Below are 16,266 nucleotides of genomic sequence, written 5' to 3'. Positions count from 1 at the left end.
GACAGACCCAGCCAGGGCCAAGGACACCAGGCCCCACCACAGCTCTGAGGACGCAGTGCCTGAGCGGCCCGGCATCGGGGGTGAGCCCTCCGATGGGGGTCTCGGGTAGACTGCTGCCCTCGGGCTGGGTGTCAGGCCCGGTATGAGATGCAGGGGGCAGTCTGCTGGCCTCTGCTCGCATGTGGCTGCTGGTGGCCTGTCTGCCTGTGTCCCATGGAGCGGAGCCGGCCAGGCGCCTACCCCGGCCCGGCCCGGGTGTGGGCGGCCTTGCAGGCAGGTGACCCCAGGTGAGCGCCAGCAGCCATGCCCAGCGGGGACTGCCTGGACGCGGCAAGCCTGCTTGTCGCTAATTTATTGCAAATTGTTTGGGAAAGCCGGTTTAATTAAAATCTAAATGAGCCTCCCAGGAGGGCCCGCTCCCCCGGCCCCAGCCGGCATTAATGAGGAGAGACGGGCGTTTCTGGACTGGCGTGGCTTTCATGTTTTTGTCATCCGAAGCCCCCGAGATAATACAATTTATTCATGGAATTCACACTCCAGTGGTGTGAATAAATGGCGGGCTGGGGTACATAGAGAATGTCGTGCAGTCCCAAAGCAGAACCGAGCAGTGATCCGGGGACGGCTCTTCCCGTCGTAAATTGGGGCGCCGGGGAGGCGCTGAGGGGGAGGCAGGGGCCCCCTGGGCGGCGGGTCGGGGCGCGGCCGCTTTCTGGAGGTGCCCAATAACACCCTGGGAAAGCAGTCTTCTGGCTTGTCTCGGGAGGACACCGATGGACCGAGAAGCAAGGTGTCCTTCAGCGGCCCAGGCCACGCCAGGGCCAGAAATAGCCCACGGGCAGGCGCCCTCCCAGGCCAGGCGGGGGGCCTCGCCGTGTGCCCCCCTCCTCTGGAGCCTCGGTTTCCCCATCTGCCGTGGGAGGCGCCTGGACCAGCGATCCTGCAGGGCCCGTCTCCCTCCGAGCGTCTGTGTTCTGTGAAGCAGACTGGCAAGTACCCAGCACTGTAGGGCGGGATGTGCTGGCTTGGGGTCCCACCAGACCCACCGGTTCTTCCTCCACCCGGTGTCCACCCAGAGCTGACGTGACCCAGGGAGCGGCTGTGTGGGGCTCTGAAGGCATACACCCCCACGTGCCAGCCATTCGCGCATAGCGGGGGACAGGCAGGTGGCACGGCCTCCAGGGCGGAGGTCAAGGAGGCCTGCTCCAGAGACAGACAGCTGGGCACAGGTCCCCAGCCCTCGTCCGCGTCTCGGCCGTCAGCCTCAGCTGTCGGCTGGGGAGAGTCACGTGGCCCCCGTTCCGGCGACCCTGACGCGCTCCCGTGCAGACAGCGAGTCCGGGACGGGCCCCATAGCGGCCCCTTCCTCGTTGCCGGTGCCTGTCCCTTCCCCGGGCAGCGCCCGGTGTCACGGGCCTCGCCTCGCCCACCCCCACTGCGAGCGGGTGGATGGGCGGACGGGTGCACGTGACACCCGGCAGGCTGGGGGGGTCTCAGCACACCCGAGGAGCTCGGCCACCCTGTTTTGTCCTGGGGCCCCGTGGGTTTAAAAGCTGCAGCTGCCGAAGGGAAGAAACCAGCCTTGTCTTAAGATCCCGTCGCCAGCTCCAGGCTCCCGTGGGCTCCTCTGACGGCGCTGGAACAAGACGTCGTCTCCAAGCGTGGCGGGGCGTGGCACCTCCGTCACCGCCTGGGGGGGCAGCCGGACCACGCGGCCCGCCCCAGCCCACCCGTCACCCGCGCCGAGACTGCGGCCCAACACGCTGTGGCGCTTTGATCGGGGCCTCTCCTGTGTTGCGATAAATAATTGAAGCCAAACCGCGTGTGTCGAAGTGGGTGAGCCTCGTGCGGAGGGGAACGAATCCGCACGGCCTGAGCCGTCGTTCTCCGGAGACGCCGTAAAACGAGGCCGCGAGTGAGGACGGGGCCTGCCGCCCGCGCTGCCAGAGGAGGGGGGGCCCGGAGCAGACGCCGGCCACCTGGAAGGGCCCGGGGGCCACCTGGAAGGCGGGACGCTGCGGCTCCGCCCGTGGCTGCCTGGGACAGAGGAGACTTACCAAGCCCACCGCTGGCTTCGTCTCCCGCCGGGGCCAAGGGCCGGGCCTCGGGACCCACCAGCCCCGTGGGGCTTCGGGCTGGCTGCCTGGCACGCAGGCGTGGCCCGAGAGCCGTGGCACCGCTGTCCTGGGACGCGGCCGTGTTTGTCCAAGCGGGCGGCGCAGCGAGCGGCTTCTCCAAACGTGGTTCCAGCTGCCCGGCCAGGCCGGGGACGCGGAGAGGGCCCGGAGGCCCGGCCACAGCCTGTGAGCCGTCCTCTCTGCCTGGGCCCGGGGACGACGCGGGCAGAGGGCCCCGCGCAGGCCAGCCGACCGGGAGCCCGGGCCGGGGGCGCCGCGAGCCCGGTGGGCGGGAGCGCGTCGTTAGACCCTGATTTACGCTTACTGCCACGCGCCCAGGTGCTCCTCTGCGTTAAGTACACTCACCGGTTTTTTATGCAAGGTTGAACAACTTAACGGCCTGAGCGAGTCGGATGACAAGACTTTAATTGCTATTTATCTCCCCCCGTCCCTCAGGAGAGTACTGTGCAGGCATTCGGAGAAGTAGTTCATAAAACAGGAAAGAAAGCAATTCACAAAGTTCTGTGCACACTCACCTCCCGAGCATAACATGGAACCCCCCCGCCCCCACCGGGAGGGCTGTCACCATCTCCAGGGTCCCCCAGGCCTTGCAGGGAGCCCCCGGGGGGCAGGGAGAGGAATCCCCGAGGGCGAGGCCAGCTGACCAAGCAGGGGCGTAGCGCTGAGAATCCAACAGCCTGTCTCCGACCCCCCCAGACTCCTGGTTTCTCGTTCCCCCATCCTGGCACCGAGGGTCCACAGAGCGACCAGCACGTGCCAGGCCCCGCTGCCCGCTGCCCCCCATGACGCCGACGGCCCGCTGAGGAGTGGGTGCGGGTGGGGGAGGGAAGGGGGCCCCTGGAGCCCCGAGTGTCTCACTTCCTGGGTGGGGGGGGGGGAATCCCAGCGCCGCGTGATCAATACCGTCGATACTTGGCCGCGGTGAAGACGTGGGACACCTGTCTGCGAGAGCGTTTTGTCTGGAAAAGGCATAAATTCCGGCGTGGGGGATGGGAAGGGAGGCAGAACAACAGCGATCGTCATTTGTTAGCCAAGGCCCCCACCTCGCCTTCGGGGCCGCGTGACAAACAGCTTCTTAAGAACTCTACATTCAGGAGGCCAGTGGAGATCAATCTCCTCTCCTCTCCGGCTCCCGGCGACTCCGAGGGCTGCCTCTGCGGCTCCGTCACTCGTCACTCGGACGCGTGCAAAGGACTCAGTGAGGTTAGACTTTCCCGTTTAGAAATCACTCTGGACAGCAGGTTCCCCAGAAGAGCCTCCCAGCTGACACCTCTCATTAGCCGCCTCCAGGAGGGCCTCCGGGCCCAAGTGGAGGAGGACAGAGGAGGACGCTGTGGGGGGCGCTGCTTCAGAGAGGGCGGGGGGGGGGTGGGGCGCCGGCTGGGGTGCTGACCCCCCGAGGCAAAGTCGGCCTGACCTCCGGGCCTGTGGCTGTGCTCTGGGCACAGACCTCGGGGACGGACGAGTTTGTACAAACGTGGAGACTGAGTCTGCAGAGGGCCTCCGGAGCTCAGGACCTCCCCCCCAGCGCCCTCCAGATCCTACCCCCCCACCCCCCCGGGAGCCTTTGCTCTGCAGCAGGGCCTGGTGCTGGCCCCGCACGGTCCGTGGAGGACGGGAGTGCCAGCTGCCTAAAGACAGACAGGAACCAGGCTCAGACCTCAGGGGCTCCCACAGACGTGCCTACATGTGCACACGCATACACGCACAGGTACACGTGTGCATGCACGTGCCGACCACACACACTCGCAGGCACAGATGTACACGCAACCTCGCACCCCCACGCGTGCCACGCACCCCCACGCGTGTGCACAAGCACGCACAGACAGCCTCACACATGCAGTGTGTGTGCACACAGCCCCGTACACACAAGCACCGGGAGCAGAATCAGGCAGGCGGGACTGGGGCCGGCGAAGGGTGACCCGGCCAGCAGAGGCTGACAAAAGCAGGGAGGGACGAGCTCCTTGTGACATCATGTCTCAGGGCGGGCGGCTCCTCACGCGGCCTGGACCTGCCCCGGGAGGGGGGGCGGGGCACGCCTGGAGAGGGAGCTGCTTGGCCAAGGTCTGGGGTAGGACCCAGGGCGTGCAGGCGGGAGGCCAGGCTGGCAGGATGCACGCAGCTGGTTACCAGCCGCAGCTGGGCCAACGGCTGGGGGGGTGGGGGGGCGGCCTCTCTCAAAGGCCAGCCGCCGCCGCCCCCGGCCTGGCCTGGCCCCTTGAACAGGACGCGAATGAGAGGGGAGGGGAGAGGCCCCTGGCGGGGGATGGGCGAGCCGCAGATGAAAGGCCTTTGAGGATGGGGGAGGGTGTCGCGCTCGGCAAAGGAAATATTGAAATGAAATCATTTCCCAGGGTTGGGGGAACTTTCCGGCCTAATTAAATAGCCGAGACTCTCGCGGCCTGCTGTCAGAGAGACGCGCCCGGGGGAGGGAGGGAGCAGATGCCGCCCTTGGAAGAGGGGGATTAGCAGGCTGCCTTCCTTTGATGCCCCCCCACCCCCGCCCCGGCTCCCAGGGGCGGAGGGAGCAGCCATCGCGCACTAATTAGGGCCGGAGCCTGCCACCGCCTGTCCTTAGGCACAAATCCATATTCACGTGCTGGGGCGGCGAGGCCCCTCTCACTCCTGGGCCACCAGCTCCACGGCCACCGGCCCCTCACGCCTGTCTACAGAGGAAGACATGGCTGGTGGCCCGAGGGGGCAAGAGGAGAGGTCAGCGCAGGCCCGGGAGGAGCGGCCCGAGGGCCTGGGAGCTGAGTGCTCGCCCCTCTGGCTCTGCCCGCCCTCCCCACCCCAGCCTGCGCCCGGCCCCAGGGTGCAGAGGGCAGGCTTGCGGTTCTTGGCTTCTTGCGGGCGGACAGCGCCCTTGACTTAGACCTGGAAGTTAGGGCTGAGTTCCCCGCGAGTCAGGGAGGCGGAAGGAAGGGATTTGCAGACCCAGTGTGAGCATGGAGAGGGGCACGCCTGGTCACCGTGAGCGGTGGCTGCGGAGTGAGGCAGGGGTGCAGAGAGCAAAGAAGCCCCTCCTCCGGCCTCTGACGCCAGAGCCCTGACCCCAGACATCTCCCCTGGGAGAAGCCAGGGAGCCAGGACCCCACAAGCCGGCTCTGAGAGCAGAGGCCGCAGCAGGGCAGAGAAGAACCCTTCCTGCCCCATGGATGAGACGAGGGCTGGGATGCGGGCACCGTGGCTGCACGCAGCCCCGCTGTCTCAGCCCCTCATCTCCCTGTGGCTCCGAGAGCCAGGGAGCCCCGGAACCCCAAACCTGCCGTTCCCAGACCTCCAATGCCAGAGGCGCCTCGAAGCCTGAGGCCCCAGCTGGTCCCCCGTAATCGGCACGCAGAGGCACAGGGGTGAGGCCATTGGCCCAAGGTGGCACCACTGGGCCCTGAGGCTAGCCCCCGACCCCCCACACACCGGGAGCCAGAGTCCCTGGGCCCCTGGCACGGCCTCCAGCATGACCGCCAACCCCTCGCTCTGAGAGAAGTGCGTGAATGAGCTCCTCCTCCCCTCCCCTAGGACCGTGAACCTGGCAACGGGCCGCCGTGTGCCCAGGCCACGTCCTGGGGGTGGGGGGGGTCACTGCAGGGCGGGGCACAGCCATCCTGCACCCAGCGGGCATTTCGTGTTCCCCACACGCGTGGCGAGGCTCCTGGGGACAGGTCCCGGGAGTCCGTCTGGGGTCATCTCACCCGTTCGAAGGGTCTCCTTCAGCATCTATGTTGGTGAAAAATTCGCGTTTTCTTTTATCTGAAAATGTCTTTCACTTTCATTCTCGAAGAACAGTTTTTCTGTTTATAGGATTTTTTTTTCCCTTTTAGTACATTAAAAATATCTCCCGCTGCCTCTGGCTCTGTTCATTTCTCACGAGAAGCGAGCATTTACCCAACTTATCGCTCCCCCGAGTGCCGTGTCGCTTCTGGGCAGCTGCTTCCAAAAGTTTCTCTTTGTCCTGCTCTCCGGCTGTAACGGGCTTTGACATCATTTCCCTGACTTGGACTGACCGGGGTTTCCTGAGCTCGTGAAATCTGTGAAATCGGTGTCTTCATTCAAATTCAGGCAATTTTCAACCACAATTTCCTTAAAAATAATTAAAATGTAGGGGCTCCTGGTGTCTCAGTTGGTTAAGTGTCTGACTTTGGCTGAGGTCATGATCTCACAGTTCATGGGTTCGAGCCCCGCGTCAGGCTCTGTGCTGACGGCTCGGAGCCTGGAGCCCGCTTCGGATTCTGTGTCTCCCTGTCTCCCCGCCCCTCCCCCCTTCACTCTGTATCTCTCTCTCTCAAAAACAAATATTAAATTTTTTTTTAAATAATTAAAATGTAAACATTTCTGCTCTCTGTTCCCTCCTTTCTGAGCACCACGAATATCACACGTGTCAGATTTATTCCATGGGTCTTGGAAACACTGTTTTTTATTGGGTTCCCCCCGCCTTTTTTTCCCCTCTTCTTCAAATTAGACAATTTCTGTTGCTCTCTCTTGAAGTTCGCTCTTTCCTTCGCTGTTTCCATTCTGGTATTGAGCCCATCCCATGAACTTCCATTTTGGATTTATATTTTTCAGTTCTAGAATTTCCACTTAGCTCTTTCTATCAATTTCTATTTTCTACCACAATATCCAATCTTTTTATTTGTTATGAACATATTTTCTTTTATTTCATTGGGCACAGTCATTATAACAGCTTTGAAATCCTTCTCTGCTTAGTTCAACGTCTTAGTCACCTTGGGGTTAGTCTTTATGATTGTCTTTTTTTTTTTTTTTTTTTTTTTGAGAACAAGCCACATTTTCTCCTTTCCTCTTACCCAAAAATGTTGGATTGCATCCTGGGTTTTGTAGACATTCCACTGTTGGACCTCAAGACTGAAATGCATTGGTATTCATTATTTTAACAGGCAATTCATCTGGGGTGATTCAAACTAGAAGATGTCCCTCTAGGGTGGATCCCACATGGCCGTGGCTGGGCTGCTTGGGGTCCGCCCTGCCTGAGTGTGGTTCAAGAGCCGTCCGGAGACAACACGGGGGTTTATACACACGTCTTCGGACCCACCCCTTTCTGGGATTGTCTCTTACCTTTCTGTGGTTGAGGCTGCCTTAGACTCAGTTCTCTGGTTTTCAAGCCATGAATACCGCACACTTTTTGTTGGACTTTGGACGATGTTTGTGACCTGCGTGGTGTGAACTCGGGGCTGCCCTCAGGCCAGAAGCTGTTAAAATGGGAACGTTCCTCAGTTCTGGTCCTTTCTCCTAAAGGCTGACTCCTGCCTGTTGTTCTCCCGTGACTTCAGCTACTCGCTCTAGTATCTGTTTGGTCCAGTGTTTATATTTGTTGCCTCTGGGAGAGTCGGCCTGATAGGAACTTACCTGGCTGCTACCAGAGTCAGAGCTCTGAGGCTTAAGTCTAGGCTCCCCGATCGAGCCCAGCAGCCTTCCCCCAGGGCTAATCTAGTCCTCCTACTGAGATCCTGGCCCTTCTGGAATCTCTCTGAATGCCTTGCGTGTTGCTAAGACTGAATCGTGTCTCCCACAACATCTGGAGGTTGAAGCCCCCGTGTGGCTGGACCTGGGGAGAGAGTTTTCAGGAGCTTAAATGAGGGCGTAAGGGTGGGGCCCTGATCCTACAGGACGGTGACCTTACAGAAGAGGAGAGTGTTTCTCTCCCCACCTGCCACGTGAGGAGCCAGTGAGAAGGCGTCTGCAAGCGGGAGGAGCCCTCAGCTGAGCCCGACCACACCAGCACCCGGAGGTGGGGCTCCCGGCCCCCAGAGCTACGAGGAGCAGAGGTCCATCGTCTAAGCCACACGGTCTGCGGCGTTTCGTTCCGGCAGCCCAAGCCGGTTAATGCCGGTGTCGGAAAGGTTTTCCCTCTCCGGCTGCTCAGAACTGACACGTGTCCGGAGAGATTTCTAGAGCTGTTCCGTGGACAGCCCCTCCTCTGTGGCCCTCTTCCCCACAACACCCCAGCCCCTCAGCCTCCCCAGCCCCAGTCCGTACCTCCTCACCTCGGCGGACGGCTTCCCAGCGGAAAATGGGGCTCCCCTCCCGCCTCCCTCCCCAGGGGCCCTGCGCTGCCCGGTGCCCAATGTCTGTAAACGCTCGCTTTATGCCCTTTGGTTGGTTTGCGGCTGTTAATGGCAAAGTCCCTTCGGCTTCACTGAACCTCGAGCGTGACGCGCGCAGCCCACGGAACACGGACACGATGTCAGATGGCTCGCGCAGGTAGCGCACAGACAGAGCCCACTGGTGGCCGGAACCCGCCCGGAAAAGGACACCCCGCCCCCCCCCCCCCCCACCCCGCACGCTGCAGGCGCCCATGTCCCGGCTTCGAAGGCGGGCACTGTGTTCACTTCCAGCACCACTGACCAGTGTCCGTGGCTTTGACGTTCGTGGAATGGGGTCCTCGCGTCCGGCCTCTCACCCACTCTGTTGCTGAACTTCCAACATGCTGCTGCATAGAGCGAGGTAGCCACTGGCATGAATGGTTTCCGGCCTTCCGCTGGACGGGTGCCCGGCCTGGGCGCGTGCTCACCCCACCGCGGGCTTTGTGGTTACTTCTGGACTTTAGCCATTGAAAACTGCTGGAAACATTCTCATACGTGTCTTTCGGTAGAAACACGCGTGCGCTTCTGTCGGGTCCATACCCAAGGTCGTAGAATTTTCCCAAAGCTGCCCAGCACGTCACAGTCCTCCTCGCCAACGCTCAGCCCTTCCTCCCTTTCCTGGCGTCCGTCGGGGGAGGTGACATCACGTGGCGTCAGGACTGCCTCTCCCTGCGAACTAGGAAAATCGAGCAATTCCCTTTTCACGTCCTTAGAGGACATTCGGGCACCCCTCTTACAAAATGCCAGTTTAAATAGTTGGCTTGGTTTTTTTTTATTATTATTTTTTTAATGTTTATTTTTGAGACAGAGACAGACAGAGCTTGAGTGGGGGAGGGACAGAGAGAGAGGGAGACACAGAATCCGAAGCAGTTCCAGGCTCTGAGCTGTCAGCACAGAGCCCGATGCGGGGCTCGAACCCACGAACTGTGAGATCATGACCCGAGCTGAAATCGGACGCTTAACCGACTGAGCCACCCAGGCGCCCCAATAGTTGGCTTGTTTTTTCGTCCATTTGCTCACCCCTTTTTAAAATTGTTTGAGGGTTTTATGCGGTTGTAAATCTTTTGTCAAACGTGTATCGCAAATATCCCCCTGACTGATGTCTCTTAATTGTAATGTGGCCCAATTGATCAGTTACCTCCTTTATAGGTAGCGCTGTTTCGGTCCTGTTCAAATTTTCTTTTTGAGTCTTAAATCACGTCCACGCTGAGAGGATTCTGAATTACGATTCCTCCTTGCGACGTACCTCCTGTCCTTTGTTCTAGCAGCAAAGTGACAGGCAGACCTTTTATTTCTTCATATAAATCATTGATAAGAACGTTCGACAGCCCAGGACTGATGTCAGAGTCCTGCGGGAGCCCGCTGGAGCCCTCCCTCCAGGGTGACACGGGGCCATTAGCTAACTCCCTTTGTCTCTAATTCCCTGTAACAGACAAAATGCACCTAACAGTTCATCTGGGATGTACTTACCATTTCATCCTCAAGGATAACACAGCACATTTGGCAAATGCCGTGGAAATCACAACAATAACGGGCCCTCATCCGCCGGGCTAAGGACCATGACAAGAAAAGAAAATGAGGTTAGTCTCACACGATCGCCTCTTGGAAAACCCATGCAGTCAGAGGGCAGATCTAAGGGGGGCTTCCCAGCGACCTGAAGCTGGCTGGATTCTCCCCTCTTCTCTGGGACTAAATGTGCTCTGAAGTCTGATATTTTAAGAAACTGGCAGGGCCCTTCCAACCACAGAGCGGTCCCCTGACTGCGGAGGCCGGTTGCCTAGTAACCACCTCTGATGATGTCATCACCTCCAGCGGAGCCCGGTACGAGACCCAGGCAGTGAGGGTCCCCGGGAGGGTCTGCCCCCGTGGAAAGGAAGGAAAGGGTCACTGCGGATGCCAGCACAGGCCAGGGGGAGCTCCTGGGGGGGGGAGGCAGGGTGTGATCTAGGCTCAGGGCTGCATCAGCCCCAGCAGAGGCTCCGGGACACGGCCAGGAGGTAGGTGTGTGAGGGGTCATGTGGGTGGGGTGGGAGGAGGGGCCGCCGCCCTGAAGTCTGGAAGAACGGAAGGGGGCCCCCAGGAGAGAACCCCCCCATCTGGCAAAGGAGAGATTCCCCCAAACAACAGAGCGGGCGACACCGAGCACCCCAGCTCGCTGGGACAGGCCCGAGGACCCCTGTGGCCCCGGGCCTGTTGTTAGAGTCTCCATCGCTCCCGGGGGTCCAGGGCAGGCCCTGAAGACGTGGTCTCTGTACCACGAGCACCAAGCTTGGGGCTCCAACTCCCACCGCCTCTGGGGTCCTGTGGCAGCTCCGAACAGGGCCTATCCCAGTCCTGATGGGCCCACAGGGAGAGAAACAGGTCACAGAGCTGCAGACGTGTCTGAGGGCCGGTCTCCGAGGCTGCAGACAGAAGGGCGCGGGCGGATGTGACCAGCAGCCCAGTCCACGGCGCCTCAGACAGACATCCGGGCCCCGGGCGGCGTGGCAGACCGCGGGAAGGGGTCAGACAGGAGACCCCTCGTGAGCAGGGCTGGACCCTGAAGCCCCATCCTGCGGGACTGCGAGCGGGGCGGCGGATCAGAGGGCCCCGGGCTCAAAATCATGCAAATAATCCAATTACTCCAGGCAATTTACTGATCCGGCAAATCGAAGGGGAATAATGGACATAAGTAAAGCCACGTCCGCTTCCTAAGGGCTTCGCCTCCTGCTTCCCCACGCCCCTGGCTCCTTCCAGGCTCCCCCTGCACCCGTCCCCCGTCCTGTGAGGGGGACCCAGGCTCCCCCTGCACCCCCGTCCCCCGTCCTGCGAGGGGGACCCAGGCTCCCCCTGCACCCGTCCCCCGTCCTGCGAGGGGGACCCAGGCTCCCCCTGCACCCCGTCCCCCATCCTGCGAGGGGGACCCAGGCTCCCCCTGCACCCCCGTCCCCCGTCCTGCGAGGGGGACCCAGGCTCCCCCTGCACCCCCGTCCCCCGTCCTGCGAGGGGGACCCAGGCTCCCCCTGCACCCCGTCCCCCGTCCTGCGAGGGGGACCCAGGCTCCCCCTGCACCCCCGTCCCCCGTCCTGCGAGGGGGACCCAGGCTCCCCCTGCACCCCCGTCCCCCGTCCTGCGAGGGGGACCCAGGCTCCCCCTGCACCCCGTCCCCCGTCCTGCGAGGGGGACCCAGGCTCCCCCTGCACCCCCGTCCCCCGTCCTGCGAGGGGGACCCAGGCTCCCCTTGCACCCCCGTCCCCCATCCTGCGAGGGGGACCTCCTATCACCCCTGCTGAGCTGTGCCCACTTGTGTCACCTTACCCTGAGGCCTGAGTCTGCAGCCCGGCCCCCCCACCCTTCCTGAGCCCTCTCGCAGACACGCTGACCCGGGCCCTCCATCCACACACCCTCCTCTCTGCCAGCCGGTGTCCTTCACGTTTAGGGGGTGCGGCAGGCTGGTTCGTGGCCCCAAACGTCCTGACCCCTGTCACCTGTCAACGTAGGGCCGTCCATGGCGAAGTGAACCCTGGCTCAGTGTGGTCACAGGGCAGGAGGGGTGAGGACAGACGTGGCCGCTGGGTCTGCGGACGGACGGTGGGCCTCGGGCCAAGGATGCCTCCAGGAGCTGGAAAAGGTGTGGAAATGACTCCCCGGGGCCCTACCAGCGAGGCAGACCCTGCCCTCCAGACCGCAAGGCAGTCACGGGCCGTGGCTCCAGGGCAGAAAGTTTGCAACAACTCCTCACAGTGGCTGCAGGGACCTCGTACGGGACCAGCCGCCGTCCCTGCAGGACGCCTCCCCCCCACCCCCCACCCCCGCCAGCCCCCTGGCCCGCCGCCCTCCACCGGGGCTCCCTGCAGGGCCCGCCCGCGCCCCAACTCAGGACTCGGCTGGAGGACGGACGAGGAGAGGAGCGGCCGCGTCACGGCTCCCCGCTCAGGCCTTAACTGACAGCAGGAAAACACACATTTGCTGTGGTGACCTGTGCGGAGTTAGACGCTTGTGTTATTTTAATTAAGGCTTGTGACAGATGAATCTCAATAAAGCAGCTGTTCTGGACGATGCAGGTGTATAAATAAAGAAAACATTAGGAGGGGTGCCGGGCTCCCGGAGCTGCGGCAGACGTGTCGGCAACAAACCCTCAGAGGAAAGGGATCCATCCTGGCTGTCCGCAGGTGCGAGGGATCTAGGCCCAGGGGAGGACGGGAGCCCAGGGGAAGATGGGAGCCCAGGGGAGGACGGGGGCCCAGGGGAGGACGGGGCCCAGGTGAGGACGGGGCCCAGGGGAGGATGGGAGCCCAGGGGAGGACGGGGCCCAGGGGAGGATGGGAGCCCAGGGGAGGACGGGGCCCAGGGGAGGATGGGGCCCAGGGGAGGATGGGAGCCCAGGTGAGGACGGGGCCCAGGGGAGGACGGGAGCCCAGGGGAAGATGGGAGCCCAGGAGAGGACAGGGGCCCAGAGGAGGGCGGGGCCCAGGGGAGGATGGGGTCCCAGGTGAGGACGGGGCCCAGGGGAGGACGGGAGCCCAGGGGAAGATGGGAGCCCAGGAGAGGACAGGGGCCCAGGGGAGGACGGAGCCCAGGGGAGGATGGGGCCCAGGGGAGGACGGGGGCCCTGGGGAAGATGGGAGCCCAGGGGAGGACAGGGGCCCAGGGGAGGACAGGGCCCAGGTGAGGATGGGGCCCAGGGGAGGATGGGAGCCCAGGTGAGGATGAGGCCCATGGCAGGACGGGGGCCCAGGTGAGGACGGGGCCCGGGGAGGATCAGAGCCGTGTGCAGGTACGGGGGCCTGTGTGAGGATCGGGGCCGCGTGCACCGTCAGGACCACGTCAGGGGTCGGGATCGTGCCTGGAGGGGAGAGTGGGGGAGGGTGCAGGGCAGCCTGGCCTTGTCACCTGTGGCTCCGAGGCCTCAGCCCCAGCGAGAGCCCCGCTGTGGACGGGCAGGGGACGATCCGTGGGGAGGGGGGTCCCGCACGCCCAGCCCCTCTGCCCGCCCTCCCCGGGACTCCGGCCAGGCCGGCCCAGCAGAGCACCAAGCACCGAGGGGCCGTCGGATGCGCAGTAAGGGTTCCCCTGCGTCGTAAAGACAGGGTGAGAGGCCAGCAGGTGACGGGAAAGCTGAGCCCGACCCCCAGAGCCTGAGGCCGGACGGAGCACGTGCGGCTCTGAGCCCACCGTGTGCGAGGGTCGTCACCACTGTAGGCGACACGTCAGGCAGTACGACACCCACCCGACCGGGAGAGCAGCCCCCTCCCCAAGGGTGTCCTTCCCTCCTCCCTGGGATTCTTCCCAGACATCTGGGGTGGACAGGGCCTTGGGGAAGAAGCCCCCCCCCCCCTCCCCGCCAGGATGCGCTCGCCACCTGGGGGCACAGGGGTGGAGGTGACCTGACAGAGGTAAGGGAGGGGCTCTGCCCGGGCCCTGCCCCTCTGTGGGGGGGTGTCAGGTGGAGCGGGCCGACGGGGACGCGGGACGGCGCAGCCAGGCTGTGACCGAGGACACCCTGGCAGGTGGCCCCTCCAGAGACAGGCAAGAGCGGACACCCAAGAGAGGCGGCTGGGTGGTGGGGGGGACCCAGGAGTCCAAGCCCTGAGCCTCCCTTTCTTCCCGCTCTCTCAGACGGGCGGACCCCCGTCACCATCCCCTCCTTGCCAGTAGAGCCCACTTATATGGGGGGAACCTGTGCCCAGCTCACGACAGGACTTATGATTGGTCCGAGCCAATCAGAGGAATCTGTCCTCTTTGCTATGGACTGGCCCAGAGTAGCCAGTCTGCTTGGTTGGACCTCGCCTAGCAGGTGCCTTGAGATTTCCCCCCAGATGAAAGAACCATACAAGAAGTCTCCTGTGCCTCACCCTTGATCCCTTCCTGCTTTGCACTGTCCTGTGAGGATGTGATGGCTACAGCTGCGGCAGCTAGCTTGTGGCCATGAGGCGACAAGCCACAAGACAGTCCTCGATGGCATCATTGTCTCCTTCTCGACACTGGCGCCCCACCCACCTGTAGACTTCTTTCAGGAAGGTATCAGTTTCCTTTTGCTGCTGGAAAAAAATTACCACCCACTTGTTAACTTGAAACCACAGGAGTTTTTCTCTCGCATTCCTGGGAGCCAGGAATCGGAAACCGTTTCTCCAGGCTGAGAGCAAGGTGTCGACGGGGCTGCGCTCCTCCGGAGGCTCCCCTCTTCCCTGCCTGGTGGCCGCCTCACCCTGGTCTCTGTCTTCTGTCCTCATCAGATCCCCCCCTGCCTCCCTCCTGTAGGACAGAAGGGATCACATCTCCGGCCCGCCTGAGTAATCCAGGGCCATCTCCCCATTTCAAGATCCTTGATTAAATCGCACCTGCAAAGTCCCTTCTTCCCTGTAAGATCCCACCCACAGGTCCCAGGGGTGGGGACCTGGTCCTCTCTGGGACGTGTCTCCAGCGGCTGTGGTGATGGAGCGAGTTGCTCTGCTGGGCAGAATGGGGCGTATGACGAGCAAGGGAAAGAAAACACGGGAAATAACATCCTGTGAAGGAAGAGAGTGGGGCCCGAGGGTCCCTAAGACCCGCTCTTGGACTTGTGGGTGACCGACCAGCCGCGAGGTCATGGTGCCGGGAGGGCGGCCCTAGCACGGGTGCCCTACCTGGGGGCCGTGTCCTCTGTGGCCTCCCGCCCCCGCCCTCTGCCGTCGGTTTGCGGCCCTTCCCAGCGCAGGGAGGCTCAGGGAGGGGCTCGTGCAGATGGACGGACGGACGGACAGACAGCCGTCCATCCGCGCAGGGAAAGCCCTCTGGCCGCCCTCGGCCGCCTCCCCGCGCTTCCTCGCCAGCGTCCCCAACGCCACCGAGAGCAGCTTCGCGGGCCGTCGTTAATTGCCTCCTGCCCGTTAACTGTGAAAATAATGATTTGCAAAATTGGGCGGAAGTTATACTAAGCAGCTGGGTGGTCACATGCGACGCTGTCGCTGTTTCTCTGACAACTCAACACCTCTCTTGTTGAGGAGCTCACGTCCCGTGTCATGGGACACTTACTACTTTTGTCACAAGCCATTTAACTTGGGGTCTTGCTTGAATTCCCCTCGACCTGCAAACCTCACTTGAGGGACTGGGGCCGGACACGCGGTCACGCGTCTGCGAAGATCGACCCCGGGCCCATCAGGGGACATTTCCGAGGGCCCGTCAGCCCATTCCTCACAACCCCCGACAGCAGATCGTTACCACCCGGGAGGTCGTCCTCCAGCCAACGCCAAGGATCCATCTATAACCTCGGCGGCTGATGGACGGCTGACCCTGCGGGTCTCCGCGGGAGCAGAAGGCAGGGTCCCCCCCCCCCCCAGCCGGCTGCCCGCTGGCCACGTCGGTTCCCAGAGCATCTGCCTGGTCAGTGGGCAGTGCACCCAGACGCGACCACTCCCTGGGGGACTTGAAATGGAACATTACTCCCGGACGCCCCAGAGGCAAGAATTCAAAACGTGGGAGTCACAGTCCGTGCTCCCTCCCGAGGCTCCAGGAGATGGTCCCTCCTGTGTCTGCCAGCCCCTGGTGGCCCCAGGCGTCCTGGGCTGGCGGCCACCTCGCCGCAAGCTCTCTGTCGTTACGTGGCTGCCTCTGCTGTGTGTGTGTCTCCTATAAGGACATTTGTCGTTGCACTTAGTGCCTGCATGATCTCATCTGGGGATCCTTACCTTAATTACATCCGCAGAGATCCTTTGTCCAAATAAGGTCACATTCTCAGGCTCTGAGTGGTGGGTTACATGGACACTGATGCTTGGGGCCACCATTCAAGTCACCGCAGGAGAGGTACAATATGCACTTGGTGAACGAGCAAATGAATGAATGAGAAGTGACCAGGGGACCACCTGCGGGCCTTGGATTTCTGTGGCCCCGTGATTCACGACAAGGGAAAATCTAGTCCCCCTGCGGCGGGAGGGGGAAACAGGCTCCTCGAAGGGAGGTGTCTTGCTCAAGGTCGCTCTGCAAGTTGAGGTGTGGGCGGGGTCAGGACAGGGGCCCTGTCCCTTCGCCGTGGCCGTGGGGTCCAGTCCAGCCCAGGTCTGCAGGCTGAAGGGGCC

At 62.4% G+C, this 16,266-nt stretch overlaps 1 long non-coding RNA gene across 2 annotated transcripts; it reads right to left on the bottom strand.

Moving 5' to 3' along the window:
• Positions 1–2,523: 2,523 nt before the first annotated feature.
• LOC109257842 (uncharacterized) lies at positions 2,524–9,999 on the bottom strand. Of its 2 annotated transcripts, XR_002076115.2 has the most exons (3): positions 9,888–9,999; positions 9,704–9,783; positions 2,524–3,094 (listed from the first exon to the last, which is right to left on the bottom strand). It is a non-coding gene; the product is annotated as an uncharacterized LOC109257842 (long non-coding RNA). The 2 variants fall into 2 exon arrangements; XR_008417385.1 differs by lacking the exons at positions 9,704–9,783; positions 9,888–9,999 and adding an exon at positions 3,179–4,858.
• Between the last annotated feature and the right edge of the window lie 6,267 nt (positions 10,000–16,266).

Source organism: Panthera pardus, unplaced genomic scaffold (assembly GCF_024362965.1).
Source record: "Panthera pardus isolate Hobbes unplaced genomic scaffold, ASM2436296v1 HiC_scaffold_24, whole genome shotgun sequence".
NCBI classification, from domain to species: Eukaryota; Metazoa; Chordata; class Mammalia; order Carnivora; family Felidae; genus Panthera; species Panthera pardus.
The sequence above is the reverse complement of the archived record's forward strand: the minus strand, read 5'-3'. Positions and strand labels throughout refer to the sequence as shown.